This window comes from Coregonus clupeaformis, chromosome 35, assembly GCF_020615455.1.
Source record: "Coregonus clupeaformis isolate EN_2021a chromosome 35, ASM2061545v1, whole genome shotgun sequence".
In the NCBI taxonomy this organism is placed as follows: domain Eukaryota; kingdom Metazoa; phylum Chordata; class Actinopteri; order Salmoniformes; family Salmonidae; genus Coregonus; species Coregonus clupeaformis.
In genome coordinates, this window is record NC_059226.1 from 28,415,555 (window position 1) to 28,439,944 (window position 24,390).

At 44.9% G+C, this 24,390-nt stretch overlaps 1 pseudogene; it reads left to right on the top strand.

Moving 5' to 3' along the window:
* Window positions 1–21,493, top strand: part of LOC123482683 — a 57,362-nt pseudogene extending 35,869 nt beyond the window's left edge.
* The last annotated feature ends 2,897 nt before the right edge of the window (window positions 21,494–24,390 follow it).

Below are 24,390 nucleotides of genomic sequence, written 5' to 3' on the forward strand. Positions count from 1 at the left end.
AACAGCGCTGTAGCTCTGCCACTTCCCACCTCAGATGCCGAAGGCATCTCATACACAAAACAGATATATCCCTAGCTTAAACTGACTGATTTTGATTTTTAATGTTTTATCCCAATGTTATATCCCATCACGGTTGTGAACCACTGACTTTGATACAGGTCACTTTTTATATGTGTAAATGCTACTGGAGACTAACAGGCTGCCAGGCATCAGAGCTGCTATCCACAGCAACTCTTGTATTCAGTGCATGAGGCTACTTCTGCTAGCAATTACAGGGAGCTTCAGGACAGCAGCTCTTGTAAACCAGTTAAACACTATCATCTATTGGAGGTCTGTGAAGTCACACCATGAAGGAAGTATTTTTTACTGTAATAAGAGACTGGCCCTCATCTCTGCCATATATAATACAGTAAGTATTATTAAGAGAGAATAATGTTGAATAGTGCTGGAGATTAAATCAAATCAAAGTTTATTGATCATGTATAGGATTTGCAGGTGCTACGGCAACTTTGATTTGATCTCTAGTGCTATTCAAAATAATTATTTTTGGATATGGAATCAAATGATGGAAAATATGGAAAAGGTCTATCCTATGCAGCATTTGGTAATAAATAGTAAGTCTATTCAGTGATAGGTGTAGAACCTACAGGGAGATAAGTTGAATAGCCCAGTGCTAGCTGTGGCCAACCTCCAGAGGGAGAGCTATGCTAACTTACTTCCCTTCCCCTCTGTGTATAAAGCAGCATGTTGCCAACTCAACATTCAACACATACATTAGTTACTAGAGTTATATGACATTTCAGAAACCAGAATGATTTTGAACAGCTGTGGTTTTGTTATTTTCACACTAGCATGCATATAGGGTGAGTATGAAGCCAGTACATTTTCACCAGAAAAGTTACATTTGTTGAATTAATAATTTATTGAATGACCTTCGTGATGTTTGCAGGAGTTTGCTGTGATGACATGGATCTGTCACCTTCTCAGGTGAAAATACCTGGAGACACTGTTAAATTGTCCTGTAAAATCTCTGGGTTTGATATGACAAGCTACTACATGAACTGGATAAGGCAGAAACCATGCAAAGCTCTGGAGTGGATTGGGGGTATTGACTCTGGTTCAACAGATGCTCCAGACTAATCAGACTCCCTGAAAGGCCAGTTCACCCTGACTGAGATTGTCTCCACAAGCACACAGTTCTTAGAGGCCAAGAGTCTGAGAGCAGAGGACTCTGCTGTTTATTGTTGTGCTCGAGAGACACCGTGACTGAAATTGCTGGGGCAGCTGCACCAAAACCACCCAGCCAAAACTATGCCACATATGCACACGCAATACCTCTGTGGCCCGCCTAGGGGTCACTGCCCCTTCTTAAAATACCATTGATCAACAGTATGATGTCCCAATACTGTACCATAATATGTAACACACTCCACATTCTTACAAATTCTCATTCTCATTCATATTCCTGTAGTGCAAAGAACATTTATTTTACAACCTAAAGAGATGCTGCATAACTCACTCTAAGATTTATTTATTATCCATGCTCATCTGTGCACGCTCTCCTTCAAACGCAATGGCCGGTGAGAACGGAATGGATTGGCATTTTTTCATATACAGTGGGGGAAAAAAGTATTTTGTCAGCAACCAATTGTGCAAGTTCTCCCACTTAAAAAGATGAGAGAGGCCTGTAATTTTCATCATATGTACATGTCAACTATGACAGACAAAATGAGGGAAAAAAATCCAGAAAATCACATTGTAGGATTTTTAATGACTTTATTTGCAAATTATGGTGGAAAATAAGTATTTGGTCAATAACAAAAGTTTCTCAATACTTTGTTATATACCCTTTGTTAGCAATGACACAGGTCAAACGTTTTCTGTAAGTCTTCACAAGGTTTTCACACACTGTTGCTGGTATTTTGTCCCATTCCTCCATGCAGATCTCCTCTAGAGCAGTGATGTTTTGGGGCTGTCGCTGGGCAACACTTACTTTCAACTCCCTCCAAAGATTTTCTATGGGGTTGAGATCTGGAGACTGGCTAGGCCACTCCAGGACCTTGAAATACTTCTTACGAAGCCACTCCTTCGTTGCCCGGGCGGTGTGTTTGGGATCATTGTCATGCTGAAAGACCCAGCCACGTTTCATCTTCAATGCCCTTGCTGATGGAAGGAGGTTTTCACTCAAAATCTCACGATACATGGCCCCAATCATTCTTTCCTTTACACGGATCAGATGTCCTGGTCCCTTTGCAGAAAAACAGCCCCAAAGCATGATGTTTCCACCCCCATGCTTCACAGTAGGTATGGTGTTCTTTGGATGCAACTCAGCATTCTTTGTCCTCCAAACACGACGAGTTGAGTTTTTACAAAAAAGTTTTATTTTGGTTTCATCTGACCATATGACATTCTCCCAATCCACTTCTGGATCATCCAAATGCACTCTAGCAAACTTCAGACGGGCCTGGACATGTACTGGCTTAAGCAGGGGGACACGTCTCGCACTGCAGGATTTGAGTCCCTGGCAGCGTAGTGTGTTACTGATGGTAGGCTTTGTTACTTTGGTCCCAGCTCTCTGCAGGTCATTCACGAGGTCCCCCTGTGTGGTTCTGGGATTTTTGCTCACCGTTCTTGTGATCATTTTGACCCCACGGGTGAGATCTTGCGTGGAGCCCCAGATCGAGGGAGATTATCAGTGGTCTTGTATGTCTTCCATTTCCTAATAATTGCTCCCACAGTTGATTTCTTCAAACCAAGCTGCTTACCTATTGCAGATTCAGTCTTCCCAGCCTGGTGCAGGTCTACAATTTTGTTTCTGGTGTCCTTTGACAGCTCTTTGGTCTTGGCCATAGTGGAGTTTGGAGTGTGACTGTTTGAGGTTGTGGACAGGTGTCTTTTATACTGATAACAAGTTCAAACAGGTGCCATTAATACAGGTAACGAGTGGAGGACAGAGGAGCCTCTTAAAGAAGAAGTTACAGGTCTGTGAGAGCCAGAAATCTTGCTTGTTTGTAGGTGACAAAATACTTATTTTCCACCATAATTTGCAAATAAATTCTTTAAATATCCTACAATGTGATTTTCTGGATTTGTTTTTCTCATTTTGTCTGTCATAGTTGACGTGTACATATGATGAAAATTACAGGCCTCAATTGGTGGCTGACTAAATACTTTTTTTCCCCACTGTACATTTGGATGATAAAATCTGGCAAGATCAACTCTACTGGCTAAATACACATTTCCATGGTAAAAATAAGATCATTCATTGAATCAGAGAGATTTATGATGACTCCAGAGAAATATGACAGGTCCCTGATAGATGTATTGGTCTCTGGTGTGTGGAGAGGTTTTTGTATGGGTGTGTGTCATCGTGATAACTACGGGGGCACAGTGTTACACACCATAACAAAAACCACTGTGGTGGAATATGGTTACTTACTTCATCTCATACGCAATTACAAGAGAAAACATTTAAACAGCTACTCCAATTATTGGATTCTGACAACAGAATGTATTTGTAAAAAAAATAAATAAATAAACATTTCACTTTAAATAAGAACTAAACATTAACTTAATTACTGTGTATAAAACTGACCACAGCAAGGTTCTTTAATCATTGTCATGGTCAAAATGCCTGACAGAGCAAAAGCTGAAAGCTCAAACTAAACAAAGAGTTATTAATAAAGTAGTAAAACATCATTTGACATACTGTTCATCAGATTAAAATCAATACATCATGTTATGGTTGTTTTGAAAAGTTGCACATGTTTATTCCAGCTTTGGCACTGCACAGAGTTGTGGGTAGGTTTTTGTACAGGGTTAAACCACTGTGCCATATAGCAGGTCACAATGATACAGTCCATGACAAAAACCTACCACCTCTACCAAACACAGAGTGTGAGAGTGCTGACACCAAAGGCACACAGGCATATACATTCTGATTGTCTACAGGCAGCTAACCTAAACGTGCTGTATGCGTTTCTACACATTATCAACTCAAACTAATGTCCATACTCTTTAGGCATACTTCAGAGAAAGAAATCTCATCATTAAAAACTTTAAAACAGACATACACTGGGGAACAACTATTTTCTTTACACTGTAAATCATGTGATCAAAAAATGTGCTTTAATTGAACTTCCATGGTGGTTGTAAATTATACAGGATTGGAAAAGACATTGTCCACATGGAGACATTGGAGGTTTCCGGTGAGTTTTACTGAGAGGATTCTGTGGCTGTATGTGACATGGGTTTTTGTAATGGCGTGAGTCACTGTGTACCTGAGTGGCCACTGTGATAAACATCAATACAAAAACCTCTCCATGGACATGAGGGTTGACAGGATTGTACTCTCTGCACACTGCACACTGACTGCACTCTGGACCCATATGGGAGATCATTTCACTGCTATGAATCTGAATGGTCATATTCTCATCTCCATTCCATTATTGGTTGCTATTCTGCTATTGTGTCCTATGTTTGTGATTTCGTACTGATTTCTACAATGCTGTTTTTAGCCAAATTATTGAATGACAATCATGTTTATTTTTCTGACATGCCTGTCCATATAAATATATAGTGTAGCACCCTTTAAAGGTAGTCCATCCTGACTGTAAAGATGTAACAATATAATATGCCATTTAGCAGACGCTTTTATCCAAAGCGACTTACAGTCGTGCGTGCATACATTTTTTTTGTGTATGGGTGGTCCCGGGGATCAAACCCACAACCTTGGCGTTACAAGCGCCGTGCTCTACCAGCTGAGCTACAGAGGACCACGGTCAAGGTTATCATGTTGTCCAGACATATAGCTTTATTTACAGGAGGTATTGACATTTTGAAACAAAACCCATGCCCTGTTAAGTAGAACCAATGAATTTGGAACCTGTAGAGACTTGTTAACTAAACTTAAAGCCCAGTATATCCTGTCTTAGGTGCCAGATTTATTATGGAAAGAGCACTCCATCTACAGTGAACTGTTACTTTTCAAACAGTTATTATGCTTTAAGACATGCAAATATACAGAAAGGATGAAAATGCAGATGTTTTCAGCTACAGTTGTGGTCTGTAGCACCACCAAGGACCATTCTCCGATGACGTAGACCCTCTGAGAAAACTGAACCAGGAGAACTTTATCTCGTAAGAATCTGTTTTTCTGGGCCTGAGATATTGAAACTGTAATGTCATATTTGGTGTCAGAGGAAGGCCCTCAAAATTGTCAAAGACTCCAGCCACCCTAGTCATAGACTGTTCTCTCTGCTACCGCACGGCAAGCGGCACCGGAGTGCCAAGTCTAGGTCCAAAAGACTTCTCAACAGCTTCTACCCCCAAGCCATAAGACTCCTGAACAGCTAATCATGGCTACCCGGACTATTTGCACTGCCCCCCCACCCCATCCTTTTACGCTGCTGCTACTCTGTTAAGTATTTATGCATAGTCACTTTAACTCTACCCACATGTACATATTACCTCAACTACCACAACTAGTCTCGGTGCCCCCGCACATTGACTCTGCAACGGTACCCCCTGTATATATAGCCTCCCTACTGTCACTTTATTTTACTTCTGCTCTTTTTTTTCTCAACACTTTTTTGTTGTTGTTTTATTCTTACTTTTTTTGTTTAAAATAAATGCACTGTTGGTTAAGGGCTGTAAGTAAGCATTTCACTGTAATGTCTGCACCTGTTGTATTCGGCGCATGTGACCAATAACATTTGATTTGATTTGATTTGATATTTAAGACCTAAAATGTAAAAGGAGCCAAATAGTCACAGATTCTGACCAAATTGACTGAACATATCAAAATAAACGGACTATTTAGTCGTACATACTTAGAGTATGGAATAAACATATTTATAGTTACTTTTGTCATAATTATTATGCTTTAAGTCATAGAAACAGCATATTTTCCATCATTTTGGTCAAACTGTATGAAAAGTAACTATTAATGCATCCATTCCATAGTCTAAGGGTTTATGTTTGATAATCCATTCCGTTCCACACAGGCCCTGCTCTCCTTTTATCAGTTGTGTCTGTATCTCTCACACACACACCACCCCTCTCTCTTCCCATCTGTGACCCTCACAGCTGTGTGGCACCACGCTTGGTGAACTCCAGTCTGTCACCTGAGCATTTCAGGGACCAGTTTAGCATCTCTGATGATTCAGATAGACAGTTAAAGCAGTTAAGTAGCACAGGGACTGCAGGGACTGTCCCTATAAACTTTCATGATCTAATTCTCACTACCTTGTTTCAGCTGAGGAGAAACAGCCTTTTGCATAAGCCAGCAGGTGGCTTGTGATTATAATTATAATTGTTTATAGGGGAGAGAGTTTAAGAATGTGTTTTTATCAGGTGTGTCTATCAAAATGAGTGTTGGACGCAATAGTTCAAAGCTACGCAAGCATGACTTCTACCCCAGGATGCACATGCACTCTGATAAAGCCTTTCCCTGGTATAGCATCTTGATTAACCCAAAAAATTGACCAATGTATAATTGTGAAAGTGCAGTAACACAATTAAAAACGAAATAGATTCACTGTTGCTATCGAACTCATTCCAAATGGTAGGTTTAACAGAGCAAATGAAATGTGACCATACTTTCATATGATAGGTAAGCTAATCAAAACAATCTCTTAGAAAAATATATAAATAATTGGAACCAAGATTTAAAAAAAAACTGATATTGGCGGGAATGTTGGAACATAACTAACAAGATTTCAGTTAACTCAAATATACTCTAAATCAAGTATACATTAATGTATAGATTGTATTAGCCCCGTGTAGCTCAGTTGGAAGAGCATGGCGCTTGCAATGCCAGGGTTGGGGGTTTGATTCCCATGGGGGGCCAGTATGAAAAAAAGTATGAAAATGTATGCACTCACTAACTGTAAGTCGCTCTCGATAAGAGTGTCTGCTAAATATGTAAAATGTATTATACAAGAGACAATATTCACAAATTCTACAGCACAAGGGCAGAGTCATGTCTGAAGTGTAAAACTGCTAATGACACAATAATTAATGCCTTTTAGGAATGTCAAAATGTTATGGGCAGAGTTGGAAAGATGGCTGTCAGAAGTATTACACTGTAAATGTAATTTGTCTGTCTACGTATTTCAAGACATGGAAAATGAGGGTGCAATGAGATACCCAATGGGTTGGACAATTCTTTACCCTTCAATCACCTTAAAACAACTGTATACTTAAAAACTGGAAATCAACCAATTGGCCATCGTTCACGCAATGGAAAGGTAAAATGCTTTACCATCAAAAAATGGAAAGTGCGTGGGCGACAGGGAGAAACAGAATCGTGAAGTTTGAGGCCCTGTGGCAGAAAGTGATCCGGGAGCTGGAGATAGCGGTGAGGGCTAGTGGGTCTGAGCAGGTGTGATTTAGTTGATGTTTGTATGATGTCGTTGTTTGTATGTGTATGTTTTGTATTTTTGATAAGAGATGACATGCATAGGCCATCTGCAGGTCTGTGGAGATCTTCACAATTGCACCAGCATTGATCACCTGCACCATGTATTTTAATGTAATCTCAACTGCAATCCAGGCCAATTGGTTCTGATATTAGATGAAGCACAGTAATATCACATTAATATGTTGTATAAATAAACATAATGTCTGACATTGTATTCCCATTTGAACTTCGCTGTGCTTTTTGAATGGTTGAAAGCGCAGTGATATCCATTTGCGTGACAACCAAACCAAAAATCGGACATTGTTTTTCCGTTGGAATTCGGTTGTGCTTTTAGATGGTTGAAAGCAGTGATTACACATTGGAAATTCAACTAACTTTTGGCTTTCTTTTTCAGAGGGTGAATATAGGTTGTAATCTCATTGATCAACGTCTCAACCAAATATTACCAGATTCTGCACGTTGAAATGACGTAGTGTGCCCAGTTGGGAGCCATCTAAGGCAATTTGTTTGGTGACAGTTGCTGACCATGTGACGTTGAAACAATAGGAACGCATTTCAGGGTACAGTACATCAGGATGTGAATTTTCTTGTCTTGTTTTATGTGTTTAATAAAAAGTTTAAACATTTTAAAGGTATTTTCTGACTATTGATCAGATAGAGAGAGAGAGGATGTCAATGATAAAAGACAGAGAGAGGTTGTGTCAAAGGGCAGTAGGACGGATTCAAACCTATGCTGACAACATTTGATAAGATACCGCAATTCGTTCAGGCGCCACTTGTATGAATGTGTTTGTGATATTGTTGTGATAATATCAAAGTGCAATATGATTTAATATACATTATTTAATGACTGTTCTTTATGTTAATTTATGAAAAAAACTATGACTTTACTGTCTGAACAATACATAAAATGTTTGCTGATTGACAGTGAACGCTGATGTCTGGCATTGTCTTAGAATTGAATATTTACCTTGAAACCTCTTTTATATGCATGTGACATAATACCACCCAACCATGGTTGTCATGCAAATTCTGTCTCCCAAGTCTGTGTACTTATATGATGTTTTCTACTGTGGGTGAATTGTCTTCCATCCTGAAAAGATGACAGGCAAACTACACCTCCACCTGGTCTTGCTGGGCCTCTGTAGTATGTACTCAATAATCTAGCCATTTATTGGAACAAAGTATTTTACGTATAGAGATAATGATAATATCCATTGAGTTAACATATTAGTGATCTATTGTCTTCATTCTCTTTTCTCTATTAGGGGTGTATGGTCAGAGTCTGTAGGCCATTCCCTCCAGTCCAGTCCTGAAAAAGCCTGCAGAACCTCTCAGCCTCTCCTGTAAGGGATCTGGATTTACATTTAGTAGCTACAACATGGCCTGGATACGACAACCTGCAGGAGGAGCACTTGAATGGATAGGCATTATATGGAATGATGCTAGTGGAACTGCATATGCAAAAAGTGTTGAAGGACGGATTGAAGTCACCAGAGACAATTCTAACAGCATGGTGTATCTGAAGCTGTCTGGTCTGAGAGCAGAGGACTCTGCTGTGTATTACTGTGCAAGAGACACAGTGGTGTGAGTGAGAGGAGGATCTGTACAAAAACCCCTCAGAGAATCTAACTGCCAGCAGAGTCAACAGAGGGCAGTAGAGCATCAGTACAACAGCCTATAAAAACTGCACATATTCCACTGAGAACATAGCAACCAGTAAACCATCAACTGAACTACTATTAACATGAGCATTGTCCTATAGGCAAGAGTAGAAAGTTAGAAGTTAGAAAAAATGATTACTCCACAAAAAGTGTCACTCCACAATACATACTGATATATTAATTGACCAATGCCTGCTGACAGTTCCATCTGAAAATGATCACTGCACCTCCATAAGAATATCATGTTCATGTTGCTGTCCGAATCATCTCTTGTATTTATCTCAACTTGCACGTTATTTCCCCTTGCTTCCAGCCTAGCATTTAGTTTGGTATATATAATATAAGCCTAACTTTATGCCTATCAGACCTCAGAAGATTTGTTTTACATTTGAAATGCAAACTCCCCTGTAGAGAAAATGGTCGCGTTCCCCTGCTCAGACGTTGCATGCATCAACCAATGGTTGCGTGCCACATCATTGACTGTGTCATCGACTGACAGATTGCCATAGAGATCCTATTACATTTCTAATTCCTAGTTCTATGCAGATTGGTATAACATGTAATGTGGTTAGCTGATAATAAAATAACTATCCAGGCGTAAGATTTGGCAGGCGTCAGCAACGCCTGGGCTATCGCTTCGGGCCAAACAACACCATTTACCTGTGACTGTATTCAGCACATAGCACGGCCTCTAGTCCCTTATTGCTCATTGCATCATCTATACACATGTATGCAGAAACAAAACAAAGTACAGGCTATGTGAGGTGTTGAATCTCATTAAGATGTGTTCATTCATGAGAAAAAATATAAATGTAAAACAGATTATTTTTTGTAATGATTGATTTTGCTTAACTGCCCTATTGGAAACATGTCTTGTGAATACTAGTGTACTGTTTTTGTCACCCATGCCTTTTTTATGTATATAATTTTCAATTCTTGTTAATTATTTCCTTGAAAAATTGATGTTTATACAGCATATGCCATTTAAATGAATCCACAATTAAATTAAATCATGAAGGTTATCAATATTTAGAAACTCATTATGTTCCCCACAGTTCCTCAAGTCCTTGAGTCAGTTATGTGTGTGGTGAGTAGGCCCTGGAGGTTTGTGACCTGACCAGGAAAAACTCGTTTTTTTCCTGGTCATGTCATGTGATAAAGGACATCTCCTGGCACTACTGATGAGCCAAAAATTGACCTCTGACCTCAGAGTCACCAGTCCCTCCCCCATGACATCATGATGTAAATCCAGATCCCTCAGAGTTCATATATACTTATGTTCTGCTGCTGACTTGTTGTCTTGTTGTCTTGTGTGGAGCAGCTGAGTTCAGACGTGTTGCTTTTTTCCATCGTAACTTTTTTCCCTCATTCAACTTTTTCACTCCGGACGCTTTATCTGGACATGGTTCGTCAACACCGTCAACAACCGAAGATAAGTAGCAACATTAACATGATGTCTTCTAATTGCAGTCGCTGTACTCATAATATACAGGAGAACGATCGCCTTACGGCGAAAATAGCTGTGCTACAAGCCTAGCTTCAGACGCAATCGTTAGGCAAGGGTAATTTCAGTGTAGGAAAGGAAGAAACAGCGTCTGTGCCACCAGTAAGTACAGATGGTAACGTTAGTATAAATCCCCCCGCACAGTCCCCGCAGCCGGACAACTTTCTCATGGCTTCTGGAGGGAAATGCTGTTGGAATACTCAACCGGTGTCGCTCATTCAACCGACAGAAACCTTCAACCGGTTTTCCCCATTATGTAGCGAGTCTGAGTCTGTCTTCTCTTGTCTCTACTCCTCCCGTTACGGGGTCTGAGACGCCGAAGCCTCCCACCATTAGCTCTGACAAATTGAAATGTAACGATCCCGGCAGTCTGAGTCGGGTCCTGTCTGTGGTCTAGTTGTTCTGCTCGTGATCTCCAGTTTCCCGAGGGTGCTGGAACGCTCCGGGGAGCTCTCTTGATTTCCGCACCTGCATCCCATCAGCAATCTGCACACCTGGTCCTGATCATCACCCTTCTTAGGCTCTGGTCTAACATCCATTCCCTGCCGGATCGTTAGCCATGAACATCATTCTCCCGGAACCTTCACCCAACCCCTGCCGTGCCATCGTTTAATCTGCCACTTCACCTCCACCTACTCATCTCCGCCACCCGCTCCGTCTCCTGGATTATTCTGCACCTTTTGAATCTGTAATAAACACTCACCTTCGTTCAACTCTCCTTGTCCTGGTCTGCTTCTGGGTTCTGTCTTAGGGAACCGTGACAGAACGATCCGGCCATTAATGAACCCAGCGGATCTGGACTCTGTTCGCCATGCCATTTCCCATCAGGAGAAGATGTTGGGACAACATAGCACGGCACTACAGGAGATCGCGTTGTCAGTTCGGAACCTTTCTACCGGTCTGACGGAGGTCCAGAACCAACGCGAAGTTTCCGGTGGAGGATCCACTACCGGTTTCACCCATCTCGCCTGCCGCTTCTGGAGCTGTGTCCTTCCGTGAGCCCAAGGTTCGACGCCGGATAAATATGAGGGGGAGCTGGGAAGATGCCGTTCCTTCCTTATGCAGTGGATTAGTGTTCGATCTACAGCCCTACTCTTATGCCACAGACAAGGCTAGGATAGCCTTTGTGATTGAGTTGCTGCGTGGTCGAGCGCTGGAGTGGGCTTCAGCCGTTTGGGAACGACAGGATCCCTGCATGGCTTCATACCAGGGGTTCACGGCCGAGATGAGGAAGCTCTTCGACCATTCCGTCCGAGGGAGGGACGCAGCTAGGCGCCTGTTTTCGCTTCGCCAAGGAACTCGCAGCGTGGCCGACTTCGTGATCGAGTTCAAGACGTTGGCTGTGGAGAGTGGGTGGAATGAGGAGTCTCTGCAAGCGGCCTTTTACCAGGGTCTGTCGGAGCAGCTCAAGGATGAGTTGATCTCCTATCCGGAGCCCTAGTGACCTGGACAGCTTGGTAGCCTTGTCTATTCGGGTGGATAACCGAGTCCGAGAGCGAAGGAGGGAGAAGCAATGGTGTCCGTCCAATCGATCAGCTTCTCAGTTCCCAGTCGGGTCGGGTGGTGGACCAGAACACGTCGATCATTCTCCACCACAAAGGATTAGTGGAGAGGTTCTCTCTCCCGATTCTGAACCCATGCAAGTGGGGCGGCACGGGTTAACCAAGGAGGAGCGTCAACATAGACGTAAGACCAACTGTTGCCTCTACTGTGGTAGCTCGGGACATTACATCTCCACTTGTTCCCGGCGGTCGTCAAACTGCCCGGCTCGCTAAAGTTGGGAGGACTTTTAGCGAGCCAGTTTCAACCTCTCAGTACCTCTGTCAGACCCCGTTTCCCGGCTACCCTTGTGAACAGGAATCAGAGCTTAGCGATTAACGCTTTTGTCGATTCAGGTGCCGATGGAAGCTTTCTTGATGCCGAGTTGGTGGAACAGCTGGGGCTTTCCAAGGAGCAATTGCCGGAAGCCATTGAAGCGACCACTCTGAACGGCAGTAGTCTGGCACGTATCACGATGAGGACTGAACCGGTTAAGATGCTGTTGTCGGGGAATCATTCGGAGATGATTTCATTCTTCATTCTGCCGTCTTCCCATGTTCCTCTGGTCCTTGGATACCCCCTGGCTGAAGGAACACAATCCCACGTTCGATTGGGTGACGGGCAAGGTAACGAGTTGGAGCCTTGATTGTCATGCTAACTGTCTCAAGACTGCCTGTCCCCATTCGGTTCCCAGTCAGGTGGTTGAGGCTAAACCCCCAGATTTGTCCCTGGTTCCCGAGACATATCACGATTTGGGGAGGTGTTCAGTAAGCAGAAGGCTCTGTCACTCCCTCCCCACCGACCATATGATTGTGCCATCAACCTGTTCCCTGGAGCTGTCTACCCCAAGGGAAGGTTATACAGTATCTCCCGACCTGAACGTGAGGCTTTGGAGACCTACATCAAGGAGTCCCTAGCGGCTGGTCTCGTTCGTCCCTCGTCATCACCCCTGGGGGCAGGATTCTTCTTTGTGGGTAAGAAGGATGGCTCTCTTCGACCGTGTATTGATTATCGGGGGTTGAATGACATCACGGTCAAGAACAAGTATCCCCTGCCCTTGATGAGTTCTGCCTTCGACTCCTTACAGGGTGCTACGGTGTTCACCAAGCTAGACCTACGCAATGCGTATCACATGGTCCGGATCAGAGAGGGAGACGAGTGGTTGACGGGTTTCCAATACACCGATGGGTCACTTCGAGTATCAGGTGATGCCGTTTGGACTGACCAATGCTCCAGCGGTATTCCAGAGTATGGTGAACGACGTCCTGAGAGATATGATCGGTCTCTTTGTGTTTGTTTATCTGGATGACATTCTGATCTTTCTCGAAGGAACCTTCCGACCACGTCCAGCATGTCCGGCAGGTTCTGCAGCGATTGTTGGAGAATCGCCTGTTCGTGAAGGCCGAGAAGTGCGAGTTTCACGCCCACACAACATCCTTTCTCGGGTACATCATCTCCAGGGGAGAGATTAGGATGGACCAGGAGAAGGTTAGAGCGGTTCTGGAATGGGCCCAGCCCGGTACGAGATTGCAGCTCCAGAGATTTTTGGGGTTTGCGAATTTCTACCGCAGATTCATCCGGGATTACAGCCGTGTGGCCGCTCCGTTAACTGCCTTGACTTCCAGTATCAGGAGCTTCAAGTGGAATCCGGAGGCGGATCGAGCGTTTCTGGATTTGAAGAGGCGATTCACCAACGCACCGATTCTCTCTCAACCGGACACGCCCGTCAGTTCGTCGTTGAAGTGGACGCGCGTCTGATGTGGGAGTTGGCGCCATCCTGTCGCAGCGATGCTCCACGGACAGTAAACTCCATCCCTGCGCCTACTACTCTCGTCGCCTTTCGCCTGCGGAGAGGAATTACGATGTGGGTAACCGGGAGCTTCTCGCGGTGAAACTTGCCTTGGAGGAGTGGCGCCACTGGTTGGAGGGGGCGGAGCAACCGTTTATTGTCTGGACTGACCACAAGAATCTTGCTTACGTGCAATCGGCTTAGACGTCTCAACTCCCGTCAGGCCAGGTGGTCGTTGTTTTTCGGACGATTCAATTTTTTCCCTGACGTTCCGACCTGGATCTAAGAACGGCAAGGCGGACGCCTTGTCTCGGATGTTCTCAAGACGGAGGAGAGTGGGTCCAAGACCGAGACAATTCTCCCCCGGAACTGCGTCGTGGGAGCTGTTAGGTGGAAGATTGAGGAGGAGGTGATGGCGCCCTTCGGACGCAGCCCGGTCCCGGTAACGGTCCACCCCGGTCGGTTGTTTGTGCCTGAGTCGGTTCGTCCTGCGGTCCTCAAATGGTCCCACGCCAGCAAGATGGCTTGTCACCCTGGCGTGGCTCGGACGATGGCGTTTCTTCGCAGACGTTTTTGGTGGCCTGCCATGGCCGAGGATACTCGGGGTTATGTTGCTGCCTGTCCAGTGTGTGCGCAGAATAAGAGTACCAATCGGCCCAGCTCTGGACTACTTCACCCCTTCCTATTCCCCGCGACCATGGTCGCATCTGGCCCTGGACTTTGTCACTGGGTTGCCCGCTTCTGAGGGAACACGGTCGTTCTGACTATCGTGGACAGATTCAGCAAGTTCGCCCACTTTGTGCCAATTGCCAAGCTTCCCTCTGCCTCGGAGACGTCCGAGATCCTGGTTAGGGAGGTTTTCAGGGTCCACGGTTTGCCCAGTGATATCGTTTCCGACCGTGGCCCTCAGTTTACCTCTGCTGTCTGGAAGTCCTTCTGTTTGGCCATTGAGCTACAGTCAGTCTCACATCTGAGTTTCACCCCCAATCTAATGGTCAGGCGTGAGAGAGCCAACCAGAAGATGGAATCCACGCTTACGCTGCCTGGCCTCTTCCAACCCCACCTCCTGGGTCTCTCAGTTGCCTTGGGTTGAGTATGCCCACAATACTCTCCCTACATCTGCCACTGGGATGTCTCCCTTCCAGTGCCTGTATGGCTACCAACCTCCCTTGTTCCCTTCTCAGGAGAAGGAGCTCTCAGTGCCTTCTGTTCAGGCCCATATTCGTCGTTGCCACCGGACCTGGCATCGGGCCAGAAAGGCACTCCTTAGAGTTTCGGACCGGTATCAGCTCCAGGCGATCGTCGCCGGATCCCCGCTCCCACCTACACCATCGGGAGATAGGGGTCTGGTTGGCCACACGGGATCTTCCTCTACGGACTGAGTCTAGGAAGTTGTTACGAAGTTCATTGGTCCGTTTGTGGTGGAGAAGGTGATCAATCCGGTGGCAGTTCGACTCAAACTCCCGAGGACGCTCAGAGTCCATCCCACCTTTCATGTCTCCTGCCTCAAGCCTGTTTTCCTCAGTCCTCTGTTGCCTCCTCCGCCTCCTCCTCCTCCTCCTCGGATGATCGGAGGTGGTCCTGCCTACACGGTGCGACGCATCATGGATTCCAGACGGCGGGGCCGGGGTTTCCAGTATCTCGTGGACTGGGAGGGGTATGGTCCTGAAGAGAGGAGTTGGATTCCGCGGCGACAGATCCTAGATGCTGACCTCATCAGTGACTTCTACCGCCTCCATCCTGGCGCTCCGGGAGTCCGCCCGGTGGCGTTCGTCGGAGGGGGGTACTGTAACGATCCCGGCAGTCTGAGTCGGGTCCTGTCTGTGGTCTAGTTGTTCTGCTCGTGATCTCCAGTTTCCCGAGGGTGCTGGAACGCTCCGGGGGAGCTCTCTTGATTTCCGCACCTGCATCCCATCAGCAATCTGCACACCTGGTCCTGATCATCACCCTTCTTAGGCTCTGGTCTAACATCCATTCCCTGCCGGATCGTTAGCCATGAACATCATTCTCCCGGAACCTTCACCCAACCCCTGCCGTGCCATCGTTTAATCTGCCACTTCACCTCCACCTACTCATCTCCGCCACCCGCTCCGTCTCCTGGATTATTCTGCACCTTTTGAATCTGTAATAAACACTCACCTTCGTTCAACTCTCCTTGTCCTGGTCTGCTTCTGGGTTCTGTCTTAGGGAACCGTGACATGAAAACCCTAGTCATTGGCGACTCCATTACCCGCAGTATTAGACTTAAAACGAATCACCCAGCGATCATACACTGTTTACCAGGGGGCAGGGCTACCGACGTTAAGGCTAATCTAAAGTTGGTGCTGGCTAAAACTAAATCTGGCGAGTGTAGAGAGTATAGAGATATTGTTATCCACGTCGGCACCAACGATGTTAGGATGAAACAGTCAGAGGTCACCAAGTGCAACATAGCTTCAGCGTGTAAATTAGCTAGAAAGATGTGTCGGCATCGAGTAATTGTCTCTGGCCCCCTCCCAGTTAGGGGAGTGACGAGCTCTACAGCAGAGTCTCAGCACTCAATCGCTGGTTGAAAACTGTTTTCTGCCCCTCCCAAAAGATAGAATTTGTGGATAATTGGCCCTCTTTCTGGGACTCACCCACAAACAGGACCAAGCCTGACCTGCTGAGGAGTGACGGACTCCATCCTAGCTGGAGGGGTGCTCTCATCTTATCTACCAACATAGATGGGGCTCTAACCCCTCTAGACCCACAGTGAAATAGGGTGCAGGCCAGGCAGCAGGATGTTAGCCAACCTGCCAGCTTAGTGGAGTCTGCCAATAGCACAGTCAGTGTAGTCAGCTTAGCCATACCCATTGAGACTGTGTCTGTGCCTCGACCTAGGTTGGGCAGAACTAAACATGGCGGTGTTCACCTTAGCAATCTTATTAGGATAAAGACTTCCTCCATTCCTGCCATTATTGAAAGAGATCGTGATACCTCACATCTCAAAATAGGGTTACTTAATGTTAGATCCCTCACTTCAAAGGCAGTCATAGTCAATGAACTAATCACTGATCATAATCTTGATGTGATTGGCCTGACTGAAACATGGCTTAAGCCTGATGAATTTACTGTGTTAAATGAGGCCTCACCTCCTGGTTACACTAGTGACCATATCCCCCGTGCATCCCGCAAAGGCGGAGGTGTTGCTAATATTCACGATAGCAAATTTCCAATTTACAAAAAAAAAATGGCGTTTTCGTCTTTTTGAGCTTCTAGTCATGAAATCTATGCAGCCTACTCAATCACTTTTTATAGCTACTGTTTACAGGCCTCCTGGGCCATATACAGCGTTCCTCTCTGAGTTTCCTGAATTCCTATCAGACCTTGTAGTTATAGCAGATCATATTCTATTTTTTGGTGATTTTAATATTCACATGGAGAAGTCCACAGACCCACTCCAAAAGTCTTTCGGAGCCATCATCGACTCAGTGGGTTTTGTCCAACATGTCTCTGGACCTACTCATTGCCACAGTCATACTCTGGACCTAGTTTTGTCCCATGGAATAAATGTTGTAGATCTTAATGTTTTTCCACATAATCCTGGACTATCGGACCACCATTTTATTACGTTTGCAATCGCAACAAATAATCTGCTCAGACCCCAACCAAGGAGCATCAAAAGTCGTGCTATAAATTCTCAGACAACACAAAAATTCCTTGATGCCCTTCCAGACTCCTTCTGCCTACCCAAGGACGTCAGAGGACAAAAATCAGTTAACCACTTAACTGAGGAACTCAATTTAACCTTGCGCAATACCCTAGATGCAGTTGCACCCTTAAAAACGAAAAACATTTGTCATAAGAAACTAGCTCCCTGGTATACAGAAAATACCCGGAGCTTTGAAGCAAGCTACCAGGAAATTGGAACGGAAATGGCGCCACACCAAACTGGAAGTCTTCCGACTAGCTTGGAAAGACAGTACCGTGCAGTACCGAAGAGCCCTCACTGCTGCTCGATCATCCTACTTTTCCAACTTAATCGAGGAAAATAAGAACAATCCAAAATTTCTTTTTGATACTGTTGCAAAGCTAACTAAAAGCAGCATTCCCCAGAGAGGATGGCTTTCACTTCAGCAGTAATAAATTCATGAACTTCTTTGAGGAAAAGATCATGACCATTAGAAAGCAAATTACGGACTCCTCTTTGAATCTGCGTATTCCTCCAGGGCTTAGCTGTCCTGGATCTGCACAGCTCTGCGAGGGCCTGGGATCGGGAGAGACACTTAAGTGTTTTAGTACTATATCTCTTGACACAATGATGAAAATAATCATGGCCTCAAAACCTTCAAGCTGCATACTGGATCCCATTCCTTCTAAACTGCTGAAGGAGCTGCTTCCCTGTGCTTGGCCTCCTATGTTGAACATAATAAACAGCTCTCTATCCACCGGATGTGTACCAAACTCACTAAAAGTGGCAGTGATAAAGCCTCTCTTGAAAAAGCCTAACCTTGACCCGGAAAATATAAAAAACTATCGGCCTATATCGAATCTTCCATTCCTCTCAAAAATTTTAGAAAAAGCTGTTGCGCAGCAACTCACTGCCTTTCTGAAGACAAACAATGTATAGCGAAATGCTTCAGTCTGGTTTTAGACCCCATCATAGCACTGAGACTGCACTTGTGAAGGTGGTAAATGACCTTTTAATGGCGTCAGACCGAGGCTCTGCATCTGTCCTCGTGCTACTAGACCTTAGTGCTGCCTTTGACACCATCGATCACCACATTCTTTTGGAGAGACTGGAAACCCAAATTGGTCTACACGGACAAGTTCTGGCCTGGTTTAGATCTTACCTGTCGGAAAGATATCAGTTTGTCTCTGTGAATGGTCTGTCCTCTGACAAATCAACTGTACATTTCGGTGTTCCTCAAGGTTCCGTTTTAGGACCACTATTGTTTTCACTATATATTTTACCTCTTGGGGATGTTATTCGAAAACATAATGTTAACTTTCACTGCTATGCGGATGACACACAGCTGTACATTTCAATGAAACATGGTGAAGCCCCAAAATTGCCCTCGCTAGAAGCCTGTGTTTCAGACATAAGGAAGTGGATGGCTGAAAACTTTCTACTCTTAAACTCGGACAAAACAGAGATGCTTGTTCTAGGTCCCAAGAAACAAAGAGATCTTCTGTTAAATCTGACAATTCATCTTGATGGTTGTAAAGTCGTCTCAAATAAAACTGTGAAGGACTTCGGCGTTACTCTTGACCCTGATCTCTCTTTTGACGAACATATCAAGACTGTTTCAAGGACAGCTTTTTTCCATCTACGTAACATTGCAAAAATCAGAAATGTTCTGTCCAAAAATGATGCAGAAAAATTAATCCATGCATTGTGTTACTTCTAGGTTAGACTACTGCAATGCTCTACTTTCCGGCTACCGGATAAAGCACTAAATAAACTTCAGTTAGTGCTAAATACGGCTGCTAGAATCCTGACTAGAACCAAGAAATTTGATCATATTACTCAGTGCTAGCTTCCCTACACTGGCTTCCTGTTAAGGCAAGGGCTGATTTCAAGGTTTTACTGTTAACCTATAAAGCGTTACATGGGCTTGCTCCTACCTATCTTTCCGAGTTGGTCCTGCCGTACATACCAATACGTACGCTACGGTCACAAGACGCAGGCCTCCTAATTGTCCCTAGAATTTCCTAAGCAAACAGCGGGAGGCAGGGCTTTCTCCTATAGATCTCCATTTTTATGGAACAGTCTGCCTACCCATGTGAGAGACGCAGACTCGGTCTCAACCTTTAAGTCTTTACTGAAGACTTATCTCTTCAGTAGGTCATATGATTGAGTGTAGTCTGGCCCAGGAGTGTGAAGGTGAACGGAAAGGCTCTGGAGCAACGAACCGCCCTTGCTGTCTCTGCCAGGCCGGTTCCCCTCTCTCCACTGGGATTCTCTGCCTCTAACCCTGTTACAGGGGCTGAGTCACTGGCTTGCTGGTGCTCTTTCATGCCGTCCCTGGGGGGGTGCGTCACTTGAGTGGGTTGAGTTACTGACGTGATCTTCCTGTCTGGGTTGGTGCCCCCCTTGGTTTGTGCTGTGGTGGAGACCTTGTGGGCTATACTCGGCCTTGTCTCAGGATTGTAAGTTGGTGGTTGAGGATATCCCTCTAGTGGTGCGGGGGCTGTGCTTTGGCAGAGTGGGTGGGGTTATATCCTTCCTGTTTGGCCCTGTCCGGGGTTTCTTCGGATGGGGCCACAGTGTCTCCGGACCGCTCCTGTCTCAGCCTCCAGTATTTATGCTGCAGTAGTTTATGTGTCGGGGGTTGGGGTCAGTTGGTTATACCTAGAGTACTTCTCCTGTCTTATCCAGTGTCCTGTGTGAATTTAAGTATGCTCACTCTAATTCTCTCGTTCTCTCTTTCTCTCTGAGAACCTGAGCCCTGGGACCATACGTCGGGACTATCGGGCATGCTGACACCTTGCTGTCCCCAGTCCGCCTGGCCTTGCTGCTGTTCCAGTTTCAACTGTTCTGCCTGCGATTCACGAAACCCCTACCTGTCCCAGACCTGCTGTTTTTCGACTCTTAATGATCGGATATGAATTGCCAACTGAGAGACCTGAGGCCCTAGGACCATACGTCGGGACTGCCGGCCGTGGTGACTCCTTGCTGTCCCCAGTCCGCCTGGCCTTGCTGCTATTCCAGTTTCAACTGTTCTGCCTGCAGTTATGGAACCCCTACCTGTCCCAGACCTGCTGTTTTTAAACTCTTAATGATCGGCTATGAAAAGCCAACTGAGATTTATTCCTGATTATTATTTGACCATGCTTGTCACTTATGAACATTTTTGAACATCTTGGCATGGTTCTGTTATAATCTCCACCCGGCACAGCCAGAAGAGGACTGGCCACCCCTCATAGCCTGGTTCCTCTCTAGGTTTCTTCCTAGGTTTTGGCCTTTCTAGGGAGTTTTTCCTAGCCACCGTGCTTCTACACCTGCATTACTAGCTGTTTGGGGTTTTAGGCTGGGTTTCTGTACAGCACTTCGAGATATCAGCTGATGTATGAAGGGCTATATAAAATAAAATTGATTGATTGATTGATATCTCCACCCTCAGTATGACGGGCAAACTCTACCTTCTGCTGCTCTCTCTCTGTCTGCCCTGTGAGTTCTGCAGTCACCTACTCCTTTATCAACTACTTTTACTATGAGGAATGACTGAACATTGACATTATTTTGTTATAACCTCAATTTCTTTAATATCTCTTTCTCTCCATCAGGTTTAAATGGCCAGAGTCTGGAGTCCATTCCCTCTGGTCCAGTCCTAAAAAAGCCTGGAGAAATTGTCAGTATCTCTTGTAAAGGATCTGGGTATACCTTCAGTGGCCATGGCATGCGCTGGATAAGACAACCAGCAGGAAAAGCTCTAGAATGGATTGGCGCTATATGGAGTGGTGCTAGTAGAACTGCATATGCAAAAAATGTTGAAGGACGGATAGAAGTCACCAGAGACAATTCTAACAGCATGGTGGATCTGAAGCTGTCTGGTCTGAGAGCAGAGGACTCTGCTGTGTATCACTATGCAAGAGACACAGTGGTGTGAGTGAGTGGAGGATCTGTACAAAACCCCTCAGAGAAGTAGAGCCAACAGAGGGTAGTAGAGGATCAGTGTGTTCCATCCCCCCTCCACACACAAACTGCACACCTTCCCCTGAGACCCACAACAACCAGTACACTACACCATCAACTGAACAACATCAACACAAGGAGTACATTTTCCTGGAGAGTTGTTGTAAAGAGAGGGACATTATCATAAATGGAATCGGTCATCAGACCCAAAACACGTTTTCATGGTACTTCAAGCTAGGTGAAACGTGTCAGTACGGAACTATTAACCTGGTGATTGGTGGGCACAAGGGTTTCCTCCCCCATGACATCATGTAAATCTAGATCTCTCAGAGTTCATATATACTTATGTTCTGCTGCTGCCTTGTTGTCTTGTCTTGTCTTGTGTGGAGCAGCTGAGTTCATATCTCCACCCTCAGTGTGATGGAAAAACTCTACCTTCTGCTGCTCTCTCTCTGTCTGCCCTGTGAGTTCTGCTTGGTTTTACTCCGTATCAACTGTTCCTATGCTGAGCAAAGAAGACATACGATTTTCCATTGCAACCTCTATCTCCTTCGTGTTTTTCCTCAATATTCAACACTTCTCCTTTCTCCCCTCCCCTTGTTTCCTCTCTCTCTTTCTCTCCTTCAGGTTTAAATGGTCAGACTGTTGTGTCCCTTCACTCCAGTCCATTCCAGAAAAAGCCTGCATAAACTCTCAATCTCTCTTGTAGAGGAACTGGGTATACCTTTACAAGCTATAGTATGAACTGGATTCGCAAACCTACAGGAAAAACACTGGAATGGATGGGCTGGATCAACACCAATACTGGAGGGACGGATTGAACTGACCAAAGACAGCTCAGTGAGCATGACTTCTGAAAATGTCTGGTCTGAAGGCAGAATAATCTGCTGTGTGTTACTGGGCATGCTGGGTACAGTGATGTGAGTGGTGGAGGTGTAAAAAAAACCTCAGACATACACCACCAGTCAAAAGTTTTAGAACACCTACTCATTCAAGGGTTTTTCTTAATGTTTTACTATTTTCTACATTGTAGAATATTAGTGAAGACATCAAAACTATGAAACACACATGGAATCATGTAGTAACCAAAAAGTGTTAAACAAATCAAAATATATTACATTTTTGAGACTCTTCAAATAGGCACCCTTTGCCTTGGTGACAGCTTTGCACACTCTTGGCATTCTCTCAACCAGCTTCACGTGGAATGCTTTTCCAACCGTCTTGAAGGAGTTCCCACATATGCTGAGCACTTGTTTGGCTGATTTTCCTTCACTCTGCGGTCCGACTCATCCCAAACCATCTCAATTGGGTTGACGTTGGGTGATTGTGGAGGCCAGGTCATCTTATGCAGCACTCCATCACTAACCTTCTTGGTAAAATAGCCCTTTTTTTTACCAGGTAAGCCAGTTGAGAACAAGTTCTCATTTACAACTGCGACCTGGCCAAGATAAAGCAAAGCAGTGCGATAAAAACAACAACACTGAGTTACATATTGGGTAAAACAAAACATAAAGTCAAAAATACAACAGAAAATATAAAATATATATACAGTGTGTGCAAATATAGCAAGTTATGGAGGTAAGGCAATAAATAGGCCATAGTGCAAAATAACTACAATTAGTATTAACACTGGAATGATAGATGTGCAAGAGATGATGTGCAAATAGAGATACTGGGGTGCAAATGAGCAAAATAAATAACAATATGGGGATGAAGTAGTTGGGTGGGTTCATTTCAGATTGGCTGTGTACAGGTGCAGTGATCAGTAAGGTGCTCTGACAACTGATGCTTAAAGTTAGTGAGGGAGATAAGAGTCTCCAGCTTCAGAGATTTTTGCAGTTCGTTCCAGTCATTGGCAGCAGAGAACTGGAAGGAATGGCGACCAAAGGAGGTGTTGGCTTTGGGGATGACCAGTGAGATATACCTGCTGGAGCGCATACTACGGGTGGGTGTTGCTATGGTGACCAATGAGCTAAGATAAGGCAGGGATTTGCCTAGCAGTGATTTATAGATGGCCTGGAGCCAGTGGGTTTGGCGACTAATATGTAGTCAGGACCAGCCAACAAGAGCGTACAGGTCACAGTGGTGGGTAGTATATGGGGCTTTGGTGACAAAACGGATGGCACTGTGTTAGACCACATCCAATTTGCTGAGTAGAGTGTTGGAGGCTATTTTGTAAATGACATCGCCGAAGTCAAGGATCGGTAGGATAGTCAGTTTTACGAGGGCATGTTTGGCAGCATGAGTGAAGGAGGCTTTGTTGCGAAATAGGAAACCGATTCTGTATTTAACTTTGGATTGGAGATGCTTAATGTGAGTCTGGAAGGAGAGTGTCACGCCCTGGCTCTAGGGACTCTTTTATGTTGAGCCAGGGTGTGTAGAGTCTATGTTTTGTGCTCTTTGTTTTCCATTCTGGTTATTGTATTTCTATGTTGGCCAGAGTGGTTCCCAATCAGAGGCATCGAGTCTCAGCTGTTGCTGGTTGTCTCTGATTGGGAACCATATTTAAACAGTCTGTTTTCCCTCAGTGTTTGTGGCATCTTGTTCCGTGTTTCCAGTTGGTTTGTGTTTGACCGTGAACTGTCACGTTATCGTTTTGTTGTTTTGGTCGTTTATTCGCTAAATAAAGAGTATGTTTGCCTGCAACGCTGCGCATTGGTCCTCTGTTCCCGACGATCGTGACAGAAGATCCCACTAAAACTGGACCAAGCAGCGTGTCCAGGAGCCATCGCCAGGGGAATCGCTGGCGTATCTCCGTGGCAACCTCGACTGGGTCAAGCCTAGTGAGGAGCAGAGAGGGTGGACTTTGGAGCAGTGGAGGAAGAGCCTCGACTGGGTCAAGCCAAATGAAGAGCAGAATGGCTGGATTTG